This window comes from Triticum urartu, unplaced genomic scaffold (genome assembly GCF_003073215.2).
Source record: "Triticum urartu cultivar G1812 unplaced genomic scaffold, Tu2.1 TuUngrouped_contig_6175, whole genome shotgun sequence".
In the NCBI taxonomy this organism is placed as follows: Eukaryota; Viridiplantae; Streptophyta; class Magnoliopsida; order Poales; family Poaceae; genus Triticum; species Triticum urartu.
The window spans coordinates 1386-8076 of record NW_024116913.1 but is presented as its reverse complement, the minus strand read 5'-3'; the positions used below and the strand labels follow the sequence as shown (position 1 = coordinate 8076).

General features: G+C 40.1%; 1 pseudogene; it reads right to left on the bottom strand.

The window, feature by feature from the left end:
* Positions 1–674: 674 nt before the first annotated feature.
* LOC125530247 lies at positions 675–1987 on the bottom strand (annotated as a pseudogene).
* Between the last annotated feature and the right edge of the window lie 4704 nt (positions 1988–6691).

Sequence of the window (6691 nt, the reverse complement as noted above, 5' to 3'; positions counted from 1 at the left end):
TTTCGGTATTTGGGGTCAATGCTGCAGGCGGATGGGGGTATTGATGAAGATGTGAACCATCGAATCAAAGCCGGATGGATGAAGTGGCGCCAAGCTTCTGGCATTCTCTGTGAAAAGAGAGTGCCACAAAGCTAAAAGGCAAGTTCTACAGGACGGCGGTTCGACCCGCAATGTTGTATGGCGCTGAGTGTTGGCCGACTAAAAGGCGACATGTTCAACAGTTAGGTGTGGCAGAGATGCGTATGTTGAGATGGATGTGTGGCCACACGAGGAAGGATCGAGTCCGGAATGATGATATACGAGATAGAGTTGGGGTAGCACCAATTGAAGAGAAGCTTGTCCAACATCGTCTGAGATGGTTTGGGCATATTCAGCGCAGGCCTCCAGAAGCTCCGGTGCATAGTGGACGGCTAAAGCGTGCGGAGAATGTCAAGAGAGGGCGGGGTAGACCGAATTTGACATGGGAGGAGTCCGTTAAGAGAGACCTGAAGGATTGGAGTATCACCAAAGAGCTAGCTATGGACAGGGGTGCGTGGAAGCTTGCTATCCATGTGCCAGAGCCATGAGTTGGTTGCGAGATCTTATGGGTTTCACCTCTAGCCTACCCCAACTCGTTTGGGACTAAAGGCTTTGTTGTTGTTGTTGTTGTTGTTGTTGTTGTTGTTGTGCAGTACCGTCAGTTCGGTAGATGCACTTAGATTTGGTAAGATCTGCCCAGGGAGTCTATTCGATGTCAAGCGCATCTTTGTGAGATGTGGATACACACCAAAATGCTGATATATATCTCATGTTAGTTGGTTCCACCGAAGGTCTATTCGAACCAAACTCGTGCAAGTCTTTAAACTACTTGGAATGGGGCCACTGAACATATTAGAATAGACAAAGAGATATTGAAGTCTGCCACCTAAACATATATTTGCTGGTAAAGTCCTGAAAGATAGTTGTTATTCAACGCAAGTTTAACAAGGCTTATGACATCTCCAAATTCTTGAGGAAGAGAACCTGATAATTTGTTATCAAATATATGCAGTTCTTGGATGCTTTGCAACTTCCCAAAAGATTTTGGTATTGAACCTACTATCTGATTTTCATAAAGGTGTGGTAGTAATAGCTTGGTAATGTTTCCTAAGCTGTCAGGAATAGAGCCAGATATTTGGTTGTCGGCCAAGTCTAATTCTCGGAGATTCTGCAACTTGCCCAATTCTAAAGGTATTGGGCCTGTGATTTCATTTGTGTAGAGATAAAGTTCATTGAGCATAGTGAGGTTCCCTAGTTCTGGGGGTATTGAACCCGTTATTTGATTTGTATAGAGAGAAAGTTGCTTTAACATATTGAGATTGCCTATTGCGGGAGGGATGGAACCTGCTATTTGATTTTCAATGAGAAGAAGCATGTTCAGCTTGGTGAGATTGGTTATGGAGATTGGAATTTGACCTGAAAAATGATTTGAACCAAGATCAAGAATTTGCAAATGTCCCGTGAGTCTGTTAAACGAGAGTTCAAGCTGGGTGAGACTCTGCAAGCTACCAAACTCAAAAGGAATCTGTCCTTTGAGGTGGTTGAAGTTGAGGTTAAGATAAGAAAGTGATGATAGAGAGCTGATATTAGCTGGTATTGGACCATGGAGACTGTTGTTGCTGAGGTCAATATATGTGAGGAATGGAAAAGCCGAAAAGTTGAGCTCACCAAGCTGGCCACGGATGCCAGCACCCGTCAGGGAGATGTTGGTCACCACCCAGGGCATGCGGCGGCCATGGCGAACAGCCGCGCACATGATGCCCGTCCAGTTGCACGGGCTGGTGGTTTCCTGCCAAGAGCTCATCTACGGCGGTGGTCTTGCAAGTGTAGCTTTCCAGTGGAGGAGGGCCGTGTGTTGAGACCTCAGTGAGATCCCTCCATGGTGCGCCGCATGTGCTTCTTCCAAGAGAAGAAGGCACGGCACCAGCAGTAGGCAGAGGTACAACAATGGTGTTGAGGAAGATGGCATTCTGTTGTCCAGTGTTTGCATGTTGTGTTTGGTTGAGGGATGTGATTCAATAGACAATGGAACTCGGTTGATGAGTATTTAAGCAGTGTGTCATCAATTGTTATGAGGTCCTCAGTGAACGCACAACAGCTGATTGGAAGTTGCTGCTGGAAGACTATTCTTCTTCAGTATCTGTCGCCATCTCTGCCTCTATTTTCTTTCCTCATTCGTGTGGAAAATTAACACAAGAATTATTCCTAGAAAGAGGTTCCCACGGCGTATGCCTAGTACTCATATCTTCCCCATTTCTCCTACGTCTACAACTTATGCACTGTATGGACTGAAGTTAAGATTGCAGTAGAGTTTTTATTTGATGGTATCCCCTATGATTTGTTTGGCAGTATTTCCTTGTTTATTTGATCATGTAAAGCTTCTTTAGTATATGGAACCAAATAATGTTTCTCTTTTCGCTTTTCAGTTAGTACATGGAACCAAATAATTAGCTAAAGGACTCGTGACTGGTGACATAATGCAACAACAAATAGTGGGAAAAATTCTTCAGTGTTGAATCGTGGTTCACACTAATCATTGACTCCAAGTCTTGTAGGAAGTAACGTGTTGACCTCAGCAACTTATGCACTGAATTGTGGTTCACACAAATCCTTGACCCCAAGACTCGTATCTTTCACACTTGTCCTCCGTCTACAACTTAGGCCATGTTTGGTTCATAAGTCTTAGGACTTTTTTTAGTCCCAACTTATAAGTCCCAAGTCCCTAAAAAGTCCATACTTGTTTGGTTCCTAGGACTTATAAGTCTCTATAAGACCATATTACAACTATAAGTCCCTATAAGTCCCTCCTTGAGAGTCTTATTTCATAAGTCCTAAATGCCCACTTTAAGTCCCTATAAGTCCCTCCTGTTTGGTTTAGATGGGACTTATAGGGACTTTTTTAAGTCCCTAAACCAATAAGTTCTTGGAAACAAACACCCTCTTATGCACTGAAATAGACTTGAGTTAACATTGCAGTAGTGTTTTTAATTTGATTTGATGGTATATCATGTGATTGGTTTGATGGTATATCTTGTTACTTGTTTATTTCATCATGCGACATGTGACTGCAGTTCCATAAAGAAATGGAAGCAGCTTGTCTCAAGCTGTTCTCTACAGTACTAATGTTTCCCTTGTTCACTTTTCAGCTGCTACTTACAAAAGATTAAGAACTCATTGTCGGCGGTGCAGCGCAGCGATTAAATGTGGGGAAAATTCCCAAGTCTTGTTGGAGAATAAAAGTTTCCGTGTTGAATTTTGGTCAATACAAAACCTGGAACCCAAGTCTTGTTGGAAGCCATGTGTCTGAGGAAAGATGAGGCAGTGGAATTCAAATCGTGAACAACCAAAGTATCATCATGAAGACACCGACTGAAGAAAAGTTGCAAGCTCAAGTGGGCTGACTCAGCAAATTTCTACTACTAGTGCTTTCTGTACGTGTTGGTTGCCGTGTAACGTCCAACACGCCAGTATTCCCAGGTACTTCCTCCGTCTGAAAATACTTGTCATCAAAATGAATAAAAGAGGATGTATCTAGATGTATTTTAGTTCTAAATACATCCTTTTTTGTTCATTTTGATGACAAGTATTTTCGGACGGAGGGAGTATGTCGTTTGCACTTTACAAGTAGCAATCAAAAGTGTGCAAATTACTAGTATATATTACTGCTTCAGTACTTTTGGTGTCACTGCTAGCAAAAGTATTTCTGCTTGCCTGTCGACCAAAGCTGCTGTATAGCAAAGGTTCTGAACTGTTTCATTAGTAACAAAAGAAAAAGCAAGCATTGTGCCTCCTGAAACTGTCTCCAGTAGTAAATTGTTTGTGTTCCATGTCAAATTTCTGATATTTGTTCAACTGTTGACCAATCTTCCCAGCCAGAAATTCACGTGGTGCCTGAATGTGCTTGTGCAAGCCAAGCATGGGCATTCAGTCTCAGCAAACTCAAGTAATATAAGTACTCCTGCCTTATTAAAAGTTGCCATTAGAAGAAAACTAGTCCTCAAAAGTGAAAGCTCACACAGTGGCAGCCAAATGGGCCAGGGTTGTCCGGTAGTCGAATTATTTTGATAAATTTATCTATTTTAAAAAATCCATTGATTTTGTTATGCTATCTATATAAGCTACGGGGAAATTCCGGACCACCTTGTCCACTCCCTAGCTACGCCGCTTGCTCACCTCCTGTCAAATCGGTTAAGATTCATCGATGATGCCTTGCCGCATCCCCAACAACCCGATGCAACCGTCATGACGCGGTTCGCCCGTTCTGCTCATGCTAGCAACTGACTAAATAGGATTCCCTCCTTGCGCGATGTCATCGGGCGCGACTATTTCTCGCGTTACGCGAGAGGAGCCCCTGAGTCGCTGAAGGGAACCGCCAGTTGGGCCAGCCCACGCGCGCGGGAAACTCCAACCTGTTTTCTGTTTTGTTTTTTTCACATTTTTTTTGTTTTCATATTTTGCTTTTTTGCTTTTTTATACTTTAAAATATTCTAAATATATATATTACAAAAAACACACATCAAAAAACATTTAAAATGTTGAACAAGGAATATACAAATGTTGACAAGTATTTGAAAAATGTGGAAAAAGTATTTAAAAAATGTTCATAATGTATATAAAAATGTTGCACAGGTATTTGAAAAATGTTGAACAAGTATTTAAAATTTTGAAAAAAATTTAAAAATTTCCAACAAGTATTTGATTAAAAATGTTCGACAAGTATTTGAAAAAAATATTTATCATGTATATAAAAATGTTGAACAAGTATTTGAAAAAATGGAGAAGGAAAAAAGGTAACCAAACAAAAAGTGGAGAATAAAAAAACGAAGGAACAAAGAAAATCAAAAAATAACAAAATGTAACCAAGAAAAAGGAAAACGAAAAAATAAACCCAAGAACAAAATGCGAAAAAGAATGACAAAGAATGAAAAACGGAGAAAAGAAAAAAAAAACGAAGAAAAAAAAAACCCGGGTCAAATAGCCTCAGGTACCAATTACCAATGTTTCATCTTAGACGGGGTTCTCCCTTTCTCATGGAAGCAACTAGTTAACGAGCGCTCCTTGGGAGCCTCGCAACGATCAGCGTCACTTGGCGCGCTCTCAGCCATTCACCACGTGTCGCGCTCTGGACGCTTCCTTCGGATTTTGTTTTTTTATTTTTCCACACGCGTTTTCGGCTTTTTAAACGGTTTTTTCCCAGGTTTTTTCGACGTTTTGGTTTCCCCCGGTCTTTCTTAGCATTTCGATCAAAAAAAAATTTGAAAAAAAAAATTTTGCGCGAAAAAACGCGTTTTCTTTTTTTTCCCTTTCGCAAAAGTCACGGTTTTTCTTCCGCGAGAGGCACGGTTGTGCTTTTGCGAGAGTCACGGCCGTGCCTCTCGGAAAGGGAAAAACAAAACGCGTTTTCTGTTTTTTTTTCTTTCGTGAGAGTCACGGTTTTGCTTCCGCGAGAGGCACGTTTGTGCTTTCGCGAGAGTCACGGTCGTGCCTCTCGAAAACGGAAAAAAACGCGTTTTCTGTTTTTTTTTCCTTTCACAAGAGTCACGGTTTTGCTTCCACAAGAGGCACGGTTGTGATTTCGCGAGAGGCACGGGCGTGCCTCTTTCGGAAAGGTAAAAAAACCGTGCTCCCGGTTCGGTTTTTTCGCCCGGTTTTTTCGTCCGGTTTTTTCGTGAAAAAAAGTTCGTCAAAATCTATTAACATGGGATCTAGTTTTGAAGATCTCGACGCGAGGAATCCAATGGTGAAAACTTGTCGCGACCTGGGAAAGTGAAATGTTCTTTGCAACGAATACTCCTTAATTAGTTCGCTTTCTCATTCTCTTTTTACTTCAACAAATTAGCGCGCGAATTGGGCTGGCCCAGTTACATTAGAACCTTCAGCGAGACATTCCACAACGATCGCTTAATGCAATAAATTTTGCTAAAAAGAAAACATAATGCGATAAATAGCTCGCTGCGGATGTCCCCGGCGCAGCCCCAAGTATTTATTATTTCACCGGTTCAGGTTCCACAGGGTTTTTCAGGTCTTTTTTCTTTCGTTTCCTCATACACGGTTTTCGCTCAGTTTTTGTATTTTTCGTTTTTCTTTTCTTTTTATTTTTCATAAAATTTCTTTAAAACTTGTAACCTTTTTAAAAAATCATGAAAGTTCTTCAAATCCACAAACTTTTTCCAAATTAGTGCACATTTTTAAAACACGTTAAAATCAAATTCATGAACTTCTAAAAATTTTAATTCAGGAAAATTTTAAAATTTGCAAAAAAATAAACTCGTGAAATTTTTTCAAATTCACCAACTTTTTATGATTTTGAATTCATGAACAATTTTAAAATTTGTGCAATTTCTCCAAATTCGTGGTTTTATCAAATTCACCAAAAATATCAAATTCATGAACTTTTTTCAGATCCACGTATTCATGAAAATTTATACAAATCCATGAAAGTTTTTCCTATCTGTGAAGTTGTTCCAAATCCATAAATTTATGAAAAAAAATTCGAATTCATGAACCTTTTTAAATACACAAATTCGGGAACATTTGTTGAAATCACGATGTTTTTCAAATTCATGGACTATTTTTAAATTTGTAAACATTTTTAATTGCTCAAGTTTCTAAAAATGTACTATGAAAGACCAGTTGACTTTTTTCCTAGTGGACCAACTACAGAAGTTTTTCT